Below are 20,376 nucleotides of genomic sequence, written 5' to 3'. Positions count from 1 at the left end.
CTGAAAAGATGCCAGGAAGTCCCACCACCTCCCACATCTCCAATGGCCCAAATGCTACCTTGTGGGTGGAGACGACTCTGCCTCTTGTCACCTTTACCTTTCCAAGGAAGATGTCCTGGATCTTTCCTGAGGACATAGGCCCTTACTACTTTGACTTTATGGTGCAGTTAACTCTTTATACATCCTTCTCTGCATCTAAGAAGTGGGTCCTTGATGGTGTATGTGAATGTGTATAATACCTTCTTCATCCATTAGGGTCCTAGTACCGTCAGTTAGTAATTTGGAGAGAATTAGTAAAGAGACTGTTTACAAAGATGTGAGCACGGTTTAGGAAAACGAAATAAATACACTTGCCTCCCTTCCTCTGTGTTCACCCCCACTGTCCTCCACCTGTTGACCACCTCCAGGCCTGGACAGCTCCTGACACCCACTGGAGTCACAGGCAGGGCGGCCAGGCCACCAGATCCCCTGTTGAGGAGCTCCTGTCACCTGGTCCATCCTAAACAGAAGCCAGAAGGCCAGGGAACCTGTTGGTGGAGGCCAGCCTCCCAGGGCACAGGGCAGGAGGCAGAAAGTGGGAACAGGGAGAACATGTCCACATCTTTGCATCCCCAGCATGTCACCTGTGCCCAGCTCATTGTTGGTGTACAGAAATATTTTTAATTGAGTTGCTTAATCTTAGGTGCTGCTCATTGATATGCCTTAGAAAAAAATCCCTTTTCCTTTTTTTCTGGATTGCTACAACATGTTTAACATAATTTGAATCAGAGAAGCACCAAATATATCCAAGTTTCAAGTGTTACATTGTTTTGATGAATTCAGAATTCTAAGTCAAAACACAAGACTAATTGCTCTATTTAGAAATGTCACGCACTGATATACAGGGCTGTCTGATTCTGAAGTTATAACTCTACTTTAAAGTGGATTCAAAGATCTTATATACTCCTTTATATTAGGAAAAACATATATTTAGGTTCTATATTTCTTATCCAGGGTCTAAGGCTCTTTCTTCAGCAATGTTTAATAACTAAAGTGCCAGGAGACTTAGAGTGAATGGCAAATGCTGCTGCTAATGATAAACATGCACAAATGGATCCTTGATGCCACCCCTAAAGGAACAGGGACGTGGGCTCCTGACTCCCCACAGTATTGCCACAGTAACCAAGCGGGCCCTGCTAGGCCGGCCTTCCAGGTCTGCCAAGCTCCCTTTCCCTAGTGGTCAGATTCTCTGCTTTGATGAATGCATCTGCCTGGTGATGTTTGCAACACAAAATCCCAGCCTCTCAGCACTTGGTACTCACTTGTCTAACTCATCTTTTTAACAAAAACATCCTGCAATGTCCGCAACCTGCACTCAAGCTCCTGGAACATCTATAATTAATAAACTGAGATTGTGCCTCCAATAACTAACTTGCCAGTGGCCGCTACCTTGCTGACCCAGGGGAGTCCTGGTTCCAGCCTGTTGTCCAGGTGTGATCACTGGTTCTGTTCTTAAATTATTCCAACTTGGTTACCCCACTTAAGGCCAGGCCTCAGTTTCTCCTTCAGGGTTTTTTGGTACATAGATGATAACACTCTTCCAGTATCGCTATCACTAGTGTTCCAACTCCACCACGATGCTGTTATTCATCAGTTCACTGCCATACTGGGTTGGTTTCCTGTGGCTACTATAGCCAGTGACCACAAGCTGGGTGCTCGGCAAAGCAGAAATTTATTTGCCCACAGTACTGGGGGCCAGAAGTCAGTCTTCACTCCCCCCAGAGGCTCCAGGGGAGAATGCTCCAGAGGAGATGTCTTTTCTGTTGGCATCCCTTGGCTCTGTGGCAGCATCGTTGGCAACTCTGCCTCCCTGGTCACATTACCACCTCCTCCTCTTCTGTCTTCTCCTCTTCTAATTTCCCTCTCCCCTCCCCTACACGGGCAGTTGCCATTGCATTTAGGTCCCACCCGGACAGTACAGGATGAGCTCCTCATCTTAAGACCCTTGACCCAACCACATCATCGAAGACCAATTTTAAAAATAGGACACATTCACAGGTCCCCTAGGAATAAGAGGTAGACATGTCTTTTGTAGGGCACTGGTTCAAGCCACTACCCCATATTAAAGTCAAGCTTGTATTTGCTAGCCATATTTTTTTTTTAAATGAGTTTTCTGTTTTACTTTTTCAAAGATTCCATGAGCCATTTACACTTGACATAATTATACTTCACAGGTTCCCAGTACAAATTAGAAACCAATCCAGGACAGCCTACCTGGCCTGCTCTGAGAACTCTGCTTTCTATAACCCTGTTTGCAGTAGATTATGTCACCTCTGCTCATTGGTCCAGTTTATTTAGAGAGTCCATGATTGGAACCAGGGTGAGGTGCATGAGGCGCTTGCCCAGGACACAAAATTTCAGTCGTCAAGATAAAACTTCAGGCATCAAGATAAATAATAGTGATCACTGAGGTTTTTGCCGCTCCTTTCAATAAATTTTACGTTTGTCAAACTATCCCTCATCTTTTGGCACCCCTGAAGTTTGCAGCCAAGGTGACTGTGTCCCTTGACTCACCCAGAATCCGTGTCCTTTGCTAAAGTCTCATGGATGCCAGGCGTTGTAGCTTCTGTTTGTGGCAATTGCGACCACGAGTGTATAACATCTGCTCTTTCCTTTTTGCCCTCTGTATTTCTCAGACCATAATCTGTATCACTGGTAAATAAAAGTAGCAGGTAAGTGTTTCGCAGGGTTTAGCATTTCTCAATTACTGGGCTCCCCTACCACCAGGCTGCCCCACAGGGGAAAAAAAAAATCATACTTTCTAAGACTACTTTTTGAAGTCCCATCAAACTAGTAAATGTTGGATTTTTTTTCTGGATTAGAAAGGTACATTTAAATCAATCAATGTGTGGCTACTGAGTGACTCTAAATGCTCCCCCTCCAAAAAGAGAAAAGCAAAACTTTCAAAACCTCATATCCTCATTTTTCTTTCTATTGGAAAGCACACGCTGATGCATTACTGCGGTGTCATCTCATCTCTGACAGGTTAGACTCCAAGTTATGCAAATCATTAGTCACCATCCCCCAAGGCTGTCGAGACCAGGAGTGTATTCCAAGTCAAGCCATCAGGATCTGAGGGAGCCTGGCCCCAAAGATCTCTGCGCCTTCTCTATGCTACTTCTTCCTGAATGTCCGCCCTCATCTCTGAGAACTCTCAGGATTGGAGGGATCTTTCCAAGAGTCTTGGTCTGAAACTCTGTGCTTAGTCAGAGCCTCCTTTTCATGAAAATGTACGTCCTTAGCATGTGGGAGCGTGTGATATGAATCAGGACAGGATGACTGGCGGGGGCACTGCACAGCCCCTCACCAAGGAGGGTCCCAGGAGAAACCATCTGCCCACAGTGTTGGCTCCGAATCATTTTGGAACAAGAAGGAACTGCTCAGCTGCTCTCTGTCCCAGCAATCACTTCCTGGGTCTCTGCTCAGGCCTGATGTCAAGCCAGAACAAGGTTGTAGGTTGTGTGGAGGTGGCTGAATTTGTTGGGGATGTTATTATGGCTCTAAATGTAAATGCTTAAGAAAGAGAGAGAGAGGTGGGGAGAGGAAGAAAGGGAGAGGGAAGTCTTTGTTTTTTTCTACCTCAAGCCATATATATACCATATATATACGTCTTCATGAGCTGGTGGCCACTGCATATTAATATAAGCCTGATCATTGTTTTCAGTTTGATTTGCTTCCTAGTCTTTAGTCTTAGCACCCCTAAAGTATGTTGTTTTTAAATAACTGTAAAACTGTAGCCTTAAGGGCTTGTAAGGAAAAATAATTTATCCTTTTGTCAAGTTCAAGAACTTCTGTTATCATGTGTTTGACTATATAAATGGTTGAGAACAAATGTGAGAATAAACATGCTCAGTGTAGGCCTTATTAAACTAGTAGGGGAGAGGGATGGTTGATCGATAATTTAGTGTCTACTAAAAATATGAGGCAATATGCCCCTATTATCTCTCTCAAACCAGGACAGTATTAAAAATCTTGTATACTTAATGGCTTTTGCATGTGATGTTTGCAAACCATTTACCTTCTGAGTTATATTTTGGAGAGGCTAGTGGTAAGAGTTACGTTATTTAAGCACACCCAGCTGGGTAAAAAAAGAAAGAAACTGGGAATTGGTTGGAAAGCTGAAGGAGTCTCCAGTTTGAAACTTAAAAAAAAAAAAAAGAGAGAGAAAGAAAAAAAAATTCGACTGAGGGCTGGGGCTATAGCTCAGTGGCAGAGCACTTACCTAGTACATGTGAGACACTGGTTTCGATCCCTAGCATTGCATAAAAAATAAATAACATAAAGGCATGATGTCCATGATGTCCACAAAAATTTTTAAAAAAATGAGATTGAATAACCTGGAAAGTATAATTGAGACTAGGTTTATTCTAACCATACTTTGAAATAATAGGATTGTTCCTCCTTTGAGGTTTGAATGCTTTTGTTTTCGGTGATTTTATATATTAAAAGGGGAAGGGGCTAGTGAGGGGAGAGTTAGAAGATAGAACAAAACAGACAAAAACAGAAGAAAGAAGCTAAATGCTGAAAGGATGCCCTTGGAACTCTGCCTCCTCCCGATGGGGACCGCTACCTTTGCATTCAATTCCCACTTGAAAATCCAAGGGAAGCGTTCCAGATGAGAGAGGTCAGAGAGAGAAAAAGCTCGGCTTTCATGGCCAAGTGGAACATTGTTGACTGGTTTCCCCATGTTTCCTTGGAATTACTTTGCTAATCCAGGTCTACATAGCAGGATTCCACAGCCCTCGGGGCGTGTCCTACATGTTACATGAAACCAAATGTTCAGAAAGAAAAAAAAAAAATTAGAGACTTGTGCTGTTGTGAGCATTTAATTTTCAAACCAACCCCATCATTCTTCATTAGCCATGTCTGAAGTGACGGAGATAACAGTTCCTGAAGCTCCTCATGCCATGTGCTGTGTGGCTCATCTGCCTTCTGTTCACACTTGTGCCAGGCTCAGATGGATGGGCATCCTCAGCCACACCCTCTGGTCCAGTTACAGTGATGCTGCCCTGTGATGCCTTTGCTCTCTCTTTATAGCACTTGAGCTTGTGCTAGGGACAGCTCCTTGATCTTTTTTTGTTGCTTTAGAAAAAGTGGAAATATTGTGTGGAGAATATTAAGAGAAGACCAACCCCCTAAATATACTTCAAAACCCATAAAAACATGACACTTAAGGAAACAAAAAGGAAAATCAAATGAAGAAAAATATATTTTGGGTTACTTGCACCATTTCTTTGAATAGTGCTGCAGGGAATTCTAGCTGACTTTAAATTTCAAAGGTACAGTTTTCAGAGACACTTAATGGACCCAGCCTTGGCTGTAGAAGGATGTATTGATTTAGTCCTTTCAGCTGGATGGAAGACAAATTTGATAATGTTAAAGAGACCATCCACATTGATTTTGCAATTGGGATTCTGTTTAGACAGGCTTTGTAAATTCATGGATCTAGCCTCAAAAATAGGCACCTGATGCCAGATCTTACCATTTGCAAAGACAAAGCCAGAGAGATGAGCCTCCTGGCAGTATACCACTGAACTAAAGGTAATCTGGCTTCTTAGGCTCAGGAGTTATACATGTGCTGTTTTATACTTGTGGAGGCACAGAAGATACTAGGTTTTCAAAAATACCATTTTGTTCAGTATGTGTTCTTCATCAAAATTGCTATTCCCACATTAATCTTTTAGTTTCCCTTGCACGATGCAGAGTAAAAATAGAAATTGATTTCAGCACCTTGTATAAGCATCACACTGAAGTGCTATAATTAGAACAGTGGCTCTCAAAGTGCAGTCTCTGTACTAGCCGTGAAAGTACACCTGGGATCTTATTAGAAGTGCAAATTACTTCCTAGAACCATGGAATCACAAACTCTGGAGGTGAGGCCCAGCAATCTGTATTTTAATAAGCTCTCCAGGTAGTGCTGGTACCAGGCATAGTTTGAATAAAATCACCCTCATGACTTACTACCAAATTACAGAAACAGCATTATAAATGAAGGAAAAGGAAACAAGAATGCATTCTGCTGTCGTATATGAATTTTAAAAAAGACCAAAAAAAAAGGTAACAATTATATATATTTCATGTCTTTGTCTGCTCTCAGGTTCTGCTAGTCAGCAAGATCGATGAATTCTGGAATTGCTGTGTCCAGGGGCATCTAAAACAAATCCCAGGTTCACTTCATTGAAAACAGAACTTTGAAAGGAGGGATTGTCAACTGTTTACCATTCGACTCCCAAAGAAACATTAGATCGTGAGAATAAGATGTTGCGTCTGTGTTGTTGACATTGAGCACTGGATGTCTCCTCCTTTGGGGCCGGATACCACTGATGGGATGGGACAAGTCAAATTCCCAAAGTCATTAGTGAGGGCTTTGACTTGAAAAATGAATGTGAAGCAAAACTAAACACAAACGAATAAACAGCAAACTTTTGTTTAGATGTAAGGGGATGGAAATATTTGGGAGACTGAAGTAAAGCATAAACAATATACAGTATCATTAGCTTGATTAACCCCTTCCCATCCAGGCCATTTCCATTTTAAATTAGAACTGTTTCATGTTCATGGAAACCCTTGAAATAATCTAGATCCATAAAAGTAAAGATATAAAAATAAGGTAGAAGAGTCTGCAGATAACTTCTCTACAACTTAACAGCATGGCCGAAATAAATGTCCCTTGGAAAATTGTCGAGCATTCACATTCCTCCATAAATCAAGTCTACAAAAAGGAAAACCAAAGGACCATTTGAGTCTGATATAATCAGTCTGTTTACTTCCTGTTAAATAAAAAAACCCCACAAAACAGTATATTGGGCTTTTAATGAGTGCTGGAAGTAACTTTACTAAGACATGTAATCAATGCAACATTAAATAAATTTGGAGACTCTAAAGCTCTCAGCTACCTATCTCAGGCTATTAGGCTTCTTTCTTTGTGGATATCATGGGGCCACAGAGGAGGTATCTCGAGTTACTAGAGCTTCCCCGGTGGGTTTCCTGCTGCTCTTGGCCTTCAGGCTCTTGAGATGCAGTCCCTCATCTTATTTCATCCCTCTTGGCTGTTTTCAAAGGGTTTTCCCCTTTTGGTGCAGTATTTGCACAACAGTCTTTTGTTCTTTGGAAGAGAGTTGAAAGCACAATTTTCCAGGGGTTATTAATGGTTTCCAGAAAAATAGCCTCGTGAGCAACAGGGAAGAGGAAGGAGACTTTGCTGACATGAGAAGTAGGCAAGTGACAACGGTCTCCACACACATCTGCAAGCAGCAATGGTCACTTTGGAGACCATCTAAGGGCACCCACTTGGACACCCAGGAAAGCTGCTCTGGGCGATTTCCTGGACATTTCTCAAGGACACGGCAAAGAGGTACCTGACAACATGAAATGAGTATCACAAGTTGTAAATAAAAGACACAGTTCTTGTGCCTCAAAAGTATTTGTCCCTCTACTGGAGTGGGATGTGCCGCCCTGGAACCTCTCCTGGGACCCCGTGCAGCACAGCTCAGCTCCGGTTCTCATTCTGAGTTAACATAAAGGTTTTTACACGTCCTCATATCAACCCTCTGTGTTCTGACCCATCCTGATAGCCCGCACATGACCAGGAGAACAGTGAAGGCCTCTGTCACCAAACATCGCTTCCTGGTCCTACCAAGGAAACAAAAATGGTGATTTCCTGGTTTTAGTGTTCCCTATTTTGAAGCATTCTACCTTCTTCAGAAACCTAGGGAACAGGTAAAACAGACACCAACGGATGACCCTCACCTAGAAAAGTCACTAGGGACAATATGGCCGGACCCCCCCCCCCAGGTTTACCTCCTCCCACCCTAGGAGAGAATACTAGGTGCTCTTCAGGGGTGAGGGCAAGATGGGAGGGAGGGAGAAGGATGAGAGGAGCAGCTTCCAGAGCCAAGGAGGAGGACCAGGAGGAAGACCTGCAGGCAGGTCCAGGAGACGCCTCTCAGGAGGACACTGGGTTTGGCAGTTGGGAGAGGGTAAGCTGTGCCGTGTCCGTGGCTGTCAAGTGGTGAGCACCCACACCAGGTTTCACAGGGTTTAGAAGTTGATGAGAAATGAACAGGCTGTTTTCTGACAAGTATGGTAAAGAAGAGGGTCAGGAAAATAACCCGGTGGAAGTGACATTGGAGGTGATTTTTGTACAAGGTAAGATTTATAGATGATTATAGAGAAGAAGGGGGAAATTAAATGAAATAAATACCCAAGAGAAAATGGGAGAGGAGAAAGATCACTAGTGAAGGAAAAAAAATTAGAAGGAAATGAAATTCATTTTCCCTAAGACAGGGGGAAGGAAAGAATGAATGAAGATATGTTAACTTGGGGAGGAAAAAAGAGGGAAAGAGAGGTATAAGGATACCTCACAGCTTGTTCTCTGAATAATCCAGGAAGCCATACTGTCTGCCCAGAGCAGATGTGGCTGAGGGAGATGGGGATGGGAGCAAAGTGAATTCACAGGGAGAGGGCAGGGGATGGCCTCCAGGGACCGAAGCTTAGGGAAAACCAAAAAAATTCCTATTGATTTAAAGCATCTTCCTCTAATCACTATGCCTCCTGGTAAACTGACACTTTAAAATGAGATGCTCAGGCGGAAGTCACTTTCACCAGCACTGTTTTCATCTGGAAGAGAAACCACAGCAGCTTGGGACCTTAGATCTGAAATGGGACATGGCTGTGACCATTTTGCTTCCAGGGGACACTGTGAGCATTAGCCAGGGGAAGGACATGGTTACCTTCAGCCTGGGTTCCACCAGAGCTGTTGAGAGACCTTGCCATACCTCTCGGCAGGTGTCTGTGACCTGCAGGTTCAAATGTGGGGAGCAGAGTGCCCCCTCCTGTGATGCCCTGTGTCCCTTCTGGGGCTTACTGTTCTCCAAGACAAGAGGAAAACCGTGCCAAACTAAACGGAGAGCTCAAGGAAGCAAGTCTCAGGGGAATATCAGGTAACATACACTGCTTTCTGGCTGCTTCCTACAAAGTCCAGAAAACAGTACGCTCTAGGATGCCAGAGTTTTATTAGAAATGGGAAAACGGCTTACCACGTGGACACTGACCCAGAAGTGCAACAATCCTTTATAAAACTGTAAATGTGAAATGTGTGCTATCACAAACAACGTGAATAAATAGCAAATAGCCTCAAACCACAACTTCATTCCCAGCAGGGAAGCTACAGCCGAGACGCTTGGATACACAGGTGAACTGTGTATACTTCCCCGGAAGAAGTGATACCAGGCAATCATTCTTTTCTAAGAACGTATTAAGAAGGGGGAAATTATATACTAATTACATATTAACTAACATAAGGTGATGCCAAGCAAGATGTGAAGAAACTCACATACCCAGGTAGATTTTGGTACTGAATAAACTAGAATTCTAGCTTAATGTCTCTGACTTAAAGACTCACTAAGCCATTTCTTAAGATCAGAAATTATTTCAGACATATATATTATATATGTAGGACAATCTAGCTTACCCAGAAAGCTTATTGCTTTAGCTCTCAAGCCTTCTATTACCTCCTTACATAATTCCTAGCTTTCTATTGGTTAATAAACATTATCTGTAGTCTAAGTCGTCTGACTGCCTTATACTCTACTTTGCTACAATGAGAAATAAATGCCTGAATTTACTAGCTAGCATTTATTCAGTTGATATGATATTTTAATTGTTTCCATAATTTAAGTCAGGGTTTTAAAAAAAATCTAAACATTACAAATGAAAATAATGAATAAGAAGATAGTATCACCACTATGACTTGGTTCCCAGACTCCAGAAGTATAAGAAATAAATGTCTTTTCTTAAACATTACAGTCTCAGATATTCATTTACAGTGATATAAAAAGGACTAAGATAATCACTAAAAGCAAACACACTCTAGGAATAAAATTGGAAATACTGTTGTCAGTTCATTGGTTTTTATAAGCCTTGCTCTGAAAGGAAAAGTTGAAGAAGCCATTGGATGGAGATTATCCAATGAATATTACATGTGCATCACAGTGAAATCCCTTTAAGCCTAATAGGCCAATCAAATTTATCTAAAGAAAGTTGGGACCTAAAATAAGCTTTAAAACCTCCAATTCCTATTATTTAGGAATAATATTGATATTGCTAATGGCCAAAGCGTAGCTACTGAATATAATCTCTAATAACTTTATTCTATCATATTAAATAAAAATGGTGGACTGGGGCTGTAGCTCAGTGGCAGAGTGCTTGCCTAGTATTCATGAAGCACTGGGTTCAATCCATAGCACCATATAAAAATAAACAAATAAAATAAAGGCATGCTGTCCATCTACAACTACAAAAAATAAAAAAAAAAATTAAAATGGCATCAAACTCTTGCTTTGATTAAAGAACTAACCAGAAATAAAAATACTGGGTTATATACTTTTGATAGAAGACATACCTGAGCTGACTTGTGACCATTGATATGATGCTAAATTACTGAGCCAATAAGGTCTACCTGCTGATGTGATTTCATGATGAAAAATTAGTGTTTGACTCACCTTTCAGATGGTCAATGTGGTTTCCTCTGAAAGCCTGGAAGTCTCAGCAAATTACGTCATGTTAACTGGGTGTTTTCCCTTTTTTCTTTAGTGGTTTTTATTTTTAATTTGAACAGAGTATTATGATGTGACTGGTTCTGCCACAAAGACAGAGGAACTACAGATTTGAAATGTTGTCAAAATGCCCAAGTCCACCTAGGCAAGGATCTGAAAATGTTTTTCACAAAGCTAGAAGCTTCAGCCAACTAGAGTTGTAAAAGGATTAACCATGAAGAGGGAGCCAGAGGGGACTTGTGCTGTGCTTCCCCTCTGCCAGCCGCACCCTGCCCTGGGAGGGGAAGGGGAAGCCTCACCCAGCCACAAGTGTGACAGGGGCTTCAGTAGGCCTGCTCAGAGAGCCAGGCACAAGCATAGCATGGCAGCCTGGCAGGGCTGAGCAGAGAGGGGCAGGAAAGCAACTGTATGAGAAGTACCCTGCCTTCCACCAATAGCGGGGCACAGGTGCATGCTTCTTCCCTTGGATCGGTGGGGCAGCTCACAGATCAAGCTGCACAGGGTTATTTACAAAAGGAGGGCTTCTCTAAGGCCTTATTCCAGGGGCGAGCCTACCTCACTTCAGCAGAGAGAGTCTGGAGTAGACTAAATCAAAGGGCCCAGGGAAGAGAAGAGGCTAAAAATGGCCACCAGAAAGTCACCATCCACTTTAATGCAATTCAGATGGAGGTTCCCAGGCACCTCCACTTCCTGGGCAGTGGGTTTTCTGGGTCTGGGTAAAGGTCAAGCAGAAGAGCAAGATGAGAAAAGAGAACAAAACAGTATTAATCATGTCCCTTTCCATCCCCCATGCTTTGACATCTGTGTTCTTGCTGAATCTGGAGATGATGCCCTTTCCAAGGTTAGCTGGTTCCTAAAGATAGCAAATGACTTCCCCTGCGAGTGCCTTTCATAGGCAGATGGCCCGATCCAAAGTCCTCACCCCTTCCACCTCCTGTATACCACTCCTGCACTCGGGGCCACTATTTCCCTGTCCGAGTCACTCCAGGGTCAGGTACCAGGAAAAATTAGAGATTGCCCTTATACCCCAGAACCCCCTGGAACTTTTCCAACTAGTCAATCCCAAACCTGTCCCCATTCCCATGGAAACCACAATGAAAGTGCGTGCACACATTTCCCCTTTGCTCCCTCTGCCTGCTGACTAGCCTGGGGCTTCCTCATGTGGCCCCGGGTGGCATGCCACGCCTCCTGTTTCTAGGAACTGTGAGTTCCTTCCGCTGTGACAGTCATTACTGTGACTGCGTGTCTTACCATATCTGTGTGAAACAAAACCCCCGGAACCCTACAAAGAGGAAGCTCCCGTGGTCTCACCCTCAGCTTCCTAGCATGAAATAGGCCTCCAGGAGAGAGACGCTACCTCTCTGAGGGGGTTGGAGATTTGATTTTTTTTTTTCATTAGATTGGATATTTAGTTATTGAAATGAGACTTTTCTTGAAACTAATAGTTATCGCAGGCTTGGTTCTCTCAGAGTAAGAGGACCTGGGAAAACCGTGGGGTCCATCTGAGAGTTTGCAAGGTTCTGGGGACAAAAAGTGAGTCTGAGGATCAGTGGGTGGAGAGAATCAAGTGAGTCTTGGCTGTAATAATACTCACTTGATTCTCTTCAGCTTACTCAATATTGCCATTACATAATAAAAATGCACCAACATATCACCAACAAGTTACAGAAGGAAGGAAGTTCTTCTGAAGGACAAGGCAATGTTTCTAGTGAAAATATGTTTCAGAATGTTCCAGACAAAAGACATCTTGAGAAATGGTGATCTGCAGTGACTTTTAAAAGTACCCTCTCACTGTAATGGTGAATTTATTAGCCTCGGTTGTTTGAAGAAATGTCTTCTCTCTCCTCTAGTTTTATGTATCAATTGAATTGAAAATTTCTCTGAAAACTGCCTAAAGTAGAAACTATATATCAGAAGCCCTGAAAAGTGCTTTGACCTTTGATTCCTCCTTTGATAGATGTTTTTAATCAAATGATTTAAAAGATGCACAAAATATTAACTAGGGATATTTACTGCAGCATTGTTTATAGTGATGAGTGCGGGGGGGGGATTTCCTCAATTTCCTTTTTTATGGAACTGGGGATTGAACCCAGGGATGTTTTACCACTGAGCCACATACCCAGCCCTTTTTATTTTGTATTTTGAGACAGTATCTCACTAAGTTGCTTAGGGTCTCACTAAGTTGCTAAGGCTGGCTTTGAACTTGCAATCTTCCTGCCTCAGCCTCCTGAGTTGCTGGGGTTATAGGTGCGTGCCACTGCACCTGACTAAACTTTCTCAATTTTCAACAATGGAATGGCAGTTAAATAAATTGTGGTATGTTCATGTGGAAGGAATACAGTCTAAAATGATGCTGTAGATCAATGTTTCTCAAACTTTTTTTTTTCTACTCTTGCCTCTCTAAGGAGACTTTTGGTACCAGGGATTAAACTCAGGGGCACTTAAACACCGAGCCACATTCCCCAGCCTGGTTTTTGTATTTTATTTAGAGACAGGGTCTCACTGAATTGGTTAGTGCTTCACTTTTGCTGAGGCTGGTTTTGAACTTGTGATCCTCCTGCTTCAACCTCCCAAGCTGCTGGGATTACAGGCGTGTACCACTGCGCCCTGACCCTCTAAGGAAACTTTTTAGATCTTTTTTTCTGATTGTTTTCCACCCATTCCCTCCTCCCCATGAAATTTTGAGGCACAGATATATTTCTGTTGACATACGTTGGTTCTTTGGAGGTTCACAAACCATTGTAAACCTTAGATTTTTTTTTTATTGTTGTTGTTGTTTGTTTGTTTGTTTTCCTACCCTAAAGAACCAGCTTTTGCAAAGTGGAGTTGATATCAAAGCCATTGAGGATGCATGTTGTTGATGAGCATTGACACGGAAAAATGTTTATGATATTTTGAAAAGTTAAAAAAAGGATATGCAATATAATGTATAGAAAACTCAGAGAAGTTTCTGTATGAAGGCATGAAGACTTATCTCTGGTGGAAACCAGACCTAGTATTTATCAGTCTTCTATTATGTGTGGGCATTTCTCATATCACTTAACCCTCATAATAACTGAGGTTCTGGGGGGTACTGGTGCACCAGAGCAAGGCAGCAAGCACAGTGTTTGGGACAAGGGGACATTTAGTAAGTGGCAGCTATCTGTGTTATTGTTATATTCAAGGCTATCTCTGAGAATCATTTTAAATTAATTTTAAAATTAATACAGCATAGATTTGTTTTTCACTCTTGCCCCTTCTAAGGAGACTTTGGTGCCAGGGATTAAACCCATGGGCCACATTTGAATCTTCGCTGTGTTAGCTGTGTGGCCTTGGATAAGACCCTCATCTGTGACATTCAGTTTCCTCACTCCTAAAGTGACCATGATGACAGTAATCATACCTACTCATAGATTGGTTGTGAGGATTAAATACATCAATCCCTTGCTTGGAATAGTGTTTGGTATACACCAAGCATTCAACATAAGTTCATTTCTTACTTACTCTTCACCATGAATTCATGCAGAGGGATGTAATATGTCCATTTTCCAGGTGAGAAGGAAGTACAGGGAAGTTGAATGGCAAGATAATGATTGACAAGGAAGGGTAAGGGCATTTAGACAGAAGAGACCCTGCATGTGTACCCAGGAGGAAGGCCAAGGGTCCTGCTGTTAGGTTACAAAGAGGCAAAAGCCACCACTGATGAATGAGATTTTGCACCCTGTGTCTGTAGTGAATATGCCCACACATATGCAAAACATATGTTCCCCATACACATCTGCCTTGAGCCCCAGGGTTTCCTTCTGGACACCTTAATAGAACAGTGGGCTTGGGAAAGTGCATGGCCTTTGGGCCGAATCCTGGGCTCCAACATTCAGTGGTTAAACAGCCCTGAGTACATACCCTCTCTCTGCACCAAGGTTTCCTCATCTGTCAAGAGCAGTAGTAAAATCCACCTCATGAAGTTAGTAAAACTTAAATGGGAGGGTAAGAAGAAAAGTATCCTGTCCCAGCTCTGAAGTGGCACTAGGCCTAGTTAAGGGGACAGTCACATTATAAATCATTAGAGTACAATACCCATGTGCTAGGCATATGATATTTTTAAAAGGCTTAATAACATTTAATTTCAACTATAAATTATTCACTTGCTGAGTAAACCTCTCCTCATTCTGCCTTCCACTTCCAAAGAATGCTGCCTCTGGGATCTGTGACTGTCACCAAGATCACCAAGGATCATTAGCCCTGTCTCACTTTCCAGGAAGCTCTTCTCCCAGCAAACAGTGGTTTTCTCTTCCCTTAGGCCTCTCTGTTGCAGAGACAAGGAACAATGCCAGAGTCCTCTGGCAAGTGACTTCCTTTCTGTGTTTTAAAACTGCTTTCAGGGGTTGTCAAGCAACTATGAACTTGGTTAACTGAACTTGGAAGGCTGCGGCAGCATAGCCCAATAAGTCTCTCCATGTTCATCACTGGGATTTGGTTTTTACCCTTAGTGAATCAAGGAGCCTTGGTGGGTTTTGAGCTGCAGAGGAATGTAGTCTGTCTTGGGGGTCATGTGTTGAAAATACGGAGGGAGTCGGGCAAATAGTGAAACAGAGAGACCAGTTGGGCAGTTACGGCAAAATCTAAGTGGGAAATTTTTAGAGCTTGGACAGAGTGGTCAGATTTGGATATATGTGAAGGCAGAGGTCACTGAACTTCCTGCAGGATTGAATTTGGGGTGTGAAAGAAAAAGCAAAGTCAAGGTTGACCCTGAAGCTCCTGGAACAAAGTGGATAATGTTAATGAAAATGATTTGCCGAGGGAGATTTAGGGGCAGGGTTTGGGGCATGTTAAGTTTGAGCTGTCCTTCAGACACTGTGTGGGTACTGATCAGTGCCAATTTAGCCGAAACAGAACCACATTCCCCAGAACGCTCTTCTTTGTATGATTCCAGGCTGGATGCACCATGAATAAATTTGTACCATTTTTTGGAAGGTGGAGGTGAAGCAGCAGCCACCACATTCTGAAGATGAAGTTGGCGCTCTGTTGAAGGTTGCACACACTGCGGCTGATAAGCCCACCGCCTTGTTGCCCTGGGATAGTAAGTAGTTCAGCCTGAAGCTCCTCCAGCTCCCATCGTATCTCCTCTTTTAACTTTGCAGACTCCTTGGGCAGGGGTATGTGAGCCCCCTGGCAAAGCCAGCCAGATCCTTTGGCAGGTCATCATGTTGAAGCTGGAGGCGGTGTGTCAGGTCCAGTTCCAGTTTTTCACGGTGGGTTCCTGTTGGTGCTGCTCTCTTCCTCTTCAGGTCTAACTCTTCCTTCTGGTTACCAGTCCCATTACCAGAGACTGAGCCAATGACTTTTCTTTAGCTTCCCCCACAATGGCAGAAATTCCCATCCTATAATAAATCCCTCGATCCCTATGCTTCATAGAGGTTCTGCACTTCAGATTGAACCCAAACTGGTGTGATACCCTGGTGAGATGTTAGGTAGGTCACTAGATAGAAGACTCTCAAGTCTAAGGGAAAGGTCCCAAGTAGATGTAAAAATCTGGAAGTTTTCAACATGCAACTGCTATTCAAAACCATGATGCTGGATCATACCACCCAAAGAGAGAGCTCATACATGGAAGAAGAAGAGGTCTAAGAATCAAACCTTGGGCAGAGGTACTCACAGCTCAGGGGAGGGGCACATTCCGTGCCACCCAGAACAGAGCCACCCAGGGAACTGAGTGAACTGGAAGAGACTATGGGAGCCTGGCTTTATAGTAAACAGAGGGGGAGGACCCCCTGGTTCCCACTGAGGATATTATTGACTTACTGGAATAATTTCACAGGTCAGAAGGGAAATAAAACCTGGAAGGCTAAGTACCAGGAGTGCAGCTGGTCAGGCTGATAAAGGAACTTGCTGGATGAAGAATCTTTCCTACTGAGTGGAAGCAGATCTAGTGAGAGCTAGGTACCTCATGGTCAGGAATCTGGGGCCCTGTGAGGCTCAGAGATGTCAAGGTAGCACTTGAAATTTCAGGTCCTAGAATATTTTTGTCCCAAGTTCATGACTTCAGCAGGAGAGGTAGTGGGTGGATTCATAAACATCCTATATGATACAGCATTCGGTTCAGTCTGGGAGATTTTAGGATAAGGGAGAAAGGGTGTCCGTGGAGTAATGAGGAGAAAAGATCACACACACACACACACACACACAGACACACACACACACACACACAGACACACACACACACACACACACACTGAGACAGCTGAGAATAACAGGGTCCTCAGAGTCCTCACAGGGGATTCAGGTGTCAGTTAAGCAGTGAAATGAAAATTCAAAAGATGAATTTGAAGAGATGAGGAAATTAGCTGTTTCTTTCTGAGTTCCAGGGGCCACGGTGATAGATGCCAGGAGTTTGGGAAGAATGAGACATGACCGGAAAAAAAGATAATGTACAGGAGATACTGGTGACCAGGGACCTGAGGTTTGTGAAAGATAAAAATGAGGATAAAAGGTTCCATGATATTGGACATGAAGGTCTCAGAGAGGAGTGGCAAAGATGACCACCTGATGAGCTAGCCGGTGAACTAGGGGAGAGTAGACAGGTTCTGGCCTGGCACTGCCACTCATTACTTATAACATCTTGAATTAATATCTGGGCTTCACTGTCCATGTGGAGGGGGTTGGAGGAGAACATTTTGGGTAATCTCAGCCCATGATTTAAGATCTTAGGTACAGCTTACGTAGCCTTGGTGTTGGGGAAATAACTGGCCAGCTCCCTCAGTGCGTGGATGCACAGGACTGTCAGCAGGACAATTCAGAATCACTCATGGCCTTCCTTTCTGCCCGCCCCTTGCACTTCTGACTCTCACGGTACCAGTTTCTCTCGGTGCCTTGATTCTCAGGTAATCTGCCAACACCTGTCCTCTTTACTCTTATCCTATCCATCTGGGATTCGGATTCTCCACTTGACTTTTCCTCTCACCAACTCAGACACCCTCAGTTCCTCCCATGGTCAAGGCCCAAGGGCAGGACTAACCCAATTACAGTGTTCTTAAATCTCCCTGCTGACCAGTATTTGTTTACAAAGGGCAGGAAGTCCTTTCCTCCTCCCTTTCTCCCCCTCCCCACACACAGACACCCTCTACAAAGCTGGCAGAGAGGTCTTGAATCAGGCTGTTCTTTTGGAGAATGTCCTAAGATAGAGGGTAAGTGCTGGGCAGCAGGAGTCCTGGCTTCAAAGGCAGCTTTAGTTCAAACTCTCCACGTGTGTGAACTCCTTTCTTTCAAATGTTCTACGTCTATGCCAAGAAGCAGTTCTTTACGATTCTGCATAAAAGTACAGGCAGTTCACAGGCGCTCCGAGACCCACCCAAGGATGAACCCCTGAGAGTCCCATAAAGCCCCTTGTTTATCTGGCATGGCCGGGGTCTTGTTTTAGTCACTTTTTTTTTTTTCTGCTATGACTAAGGATCTGACCTGAACAATTATAGAGGAGGAAGAGTTTACCGCAGGGCTCAAGGTTTTCGAGGTCTTATTCCATAGAAGGGTGGCTCCGTTCCTCAGGGCTCAAGGTCCTGAGGCTGAACATCATGGCTGTCAAGGGTGGCAGAGGGAAGCAGCTATCATCAGGGTGATCAGGAAGTAGAGAGCGAGTTCTCCACTTGCCAGGTACAAATATATACCCAAGGTCACACCCCAGTTCCCACCTCTTGCACCCTACCACTTCAGTTTACCACTCAGTGAATCCCTTTCTGGGGATTAAATCACTGATTGGGTTAAGACTCTTACAACGCAATCCTTTCTCCTCTGAACCTTCTTGCATTGTCTCAAGTGAGTTTTTGGGGATACCTCACGTGCACATCATAACAGATCCCTTCCTGGGAATTTTATTTCCTCCTTTTCAGGGATAAAGAAAGGACCCAGAACATGTTGCAGAGGCTCCATTCCTTCTCTCATCTCAGGGAAATGAAATTCCCAGGACAGAGAGGGGTAGAATATCACAGCCCATAAGTGCTTCCAGCACTGCCAAGGGTCTGTTCTGCATGTCAAATGGTTATCTGAGACGTCTGATTAAGAAGTTTCTCTTTGGTGTTGAATAAACTGTAAGGATTTCACATCTAGGTGTTTCCCAGTCACTCCATGAGGGCAAAGGGACATATATATAAAAGCCATCTCCTCCTGCTACCTCCATAAGCCCATGTTTGTCCTTGAAATCTCACTCCTATCTCATATCCTACTCAGTTATGTCATTGTCATCATGGAATTAGGCAGACATTGCATCTGCATACCACACATCCTAACACATTGAAACTTAGTCATTACTATTGATGACATGAACCATAATATTTGTTCTCCATGGGAACATACAGCATCACATGAGGTTGCACGTTTTCCAATCTTTTTTCCTAATTATTTGTAAGCTTATGTTCTTTATGTGTTCCTCAGTTGTCTTCAAAGGGAACAGTGACATTTCCCGTTGGTTAGCAACTGCTCTGCATGGCAATTGGTGATCTGATCTGTCTGGCTAAGAAGTTTCTCTTTGGCATTTAACAAGCTGCAGTGATTTCACATTGAGGCAGGCGTTCCCCACTCACTTGAGGGCAAAGAGGCATGTAACACCAACTTAGAGGATTTGATTCTAGAGCTAAAGGAAAATTTTATGGACAAGTAGAAAGGAAAAGGTATTTTTTTTCTTATTCTGCTTTTTGAAGTTCAAATGTCCATCTTTGGAAACAGATGGCATCTTATTTCAACATTTTTTCTAGATACTGCTTTCTTTATAAAATTATTTGTCACCAACACAATGTTTTTGCTATGATTTCATCTCTCCCTACACTAATGAGATTATTAGATAAAGGGCAAAAAGCAAAATTTCTATTCCATCTTTTTAGTGAAACTAGGTCTCCTGAATCAAGACAGACTTCAGTTTTCTAATTGAAAGTATCATCTCTCTGTAAATGTTCGTGAAAACTCTCCCCATATATCTAACCAGGCGATATTTCATCATTCACAGTATTCTAGGCTTCCTGAATCCTCAAATGTCATGTCCATGGCAATCTGATTTTATGTCACACTGGACTGAGATTGAGAAAACCAAGAATAAAACATACCACAAAGCAGTCTGGAAAGATACCCTAAGCTACCTCCCCCAACATGTGAAGACTCCTCTTTTTATACAATCATGTATATAGAAAGGATAGAATTTTTAAGAACCCAAACATTTCCTCCTAAAATATTCTTTCTAGTGCTTTGCTTCAGAAGAAAGTTTCAGTTCAAAGCAGTGACTTACCAGGCTCGGATCTGCCAGCTCCTTGGAGAGGTTCCTCTTGGGGTTTCAGGTTGTATCTGAAACTTAAAATGTAAAACGCGTTCAGTTAAGTTGCCTGGCGTTAGTGACTTTGTTTCTTCCAGCAGACTCCACAACAGAGTCAAATCCCAGTCCCTTCTCTCCGCAAAAAATCTTCAAATTATTTTCTTCTTCGTCTTCCTTCTCTCTATATGCCAAGTCATGGACGAAAAGCTCATAATCCTGGCTTACTTGTCATGGAAAAGGTGTAAAATGTACATGTAATCAGGCAAAGTGGGAAGTATTGATTGTAAAACGATTTGAAAGTTTCTTTAAATAGATGTAGCCAGCCCTATTAGTTCTCGGCTTGTATGTGTTTGGCAAGAGACTAACTTTTTTTTTTTTTCAATGTAGGAGTGATATAAGTGCAGGAAGGGACACTTCTGCTAGCCAGAGAGAGAGAGAGAGAGAGAGAGAGAGAGAGAGAGAGAGAGAGATTCTAAAACCAGCCAGAGAGTAATTGGACCCTTTGACTCT

General features: G+C 43.0%; 1 protein-coding gene across 1 annotated transcript in view; it reads right to left on the bottom strand.

Moving 5' to 3' along the window:
- The window catches only part of Psd3 (pleckstrin and Sec7 domain containing 3), a 550,748-nt gene extending 530,598 nt beyond the window's left edge, over nt 1-20,150 (bottom strand). Inside the window, exon 1 of the mRNA XM_078030945.1 lies at nt 19,843-20,150. The gene's annotated coding sequence lies outside the window, so the exon portion shown is untranslated. The remainder of the gene's footprint in view (nt 1-19,842) is intronic.
- Between the last annotated feature and the right edge of the window lie 226 nt (nt 20,151-20,376).

Source organism: Ictidomys tridecemlineatus, chromosome 14, assembly GCF_052094955.1.
Source record: "Ictidomys tridecemlineatus isolate mIctTri1 chromosome 14, mIctTri1.hap1, whole genome shotgun sequence".
In the NCBI taxonomy this organism is placed as follows: Eukaryota; Metazoa; Chordata; class Mammalia; order Rodentia; family Sciuridae; genus Ictidomys; species Ictidomys tridecemlineatus.
This window is presented reverse-complemented; position numbering and strand designations above follow the sequence as displayed.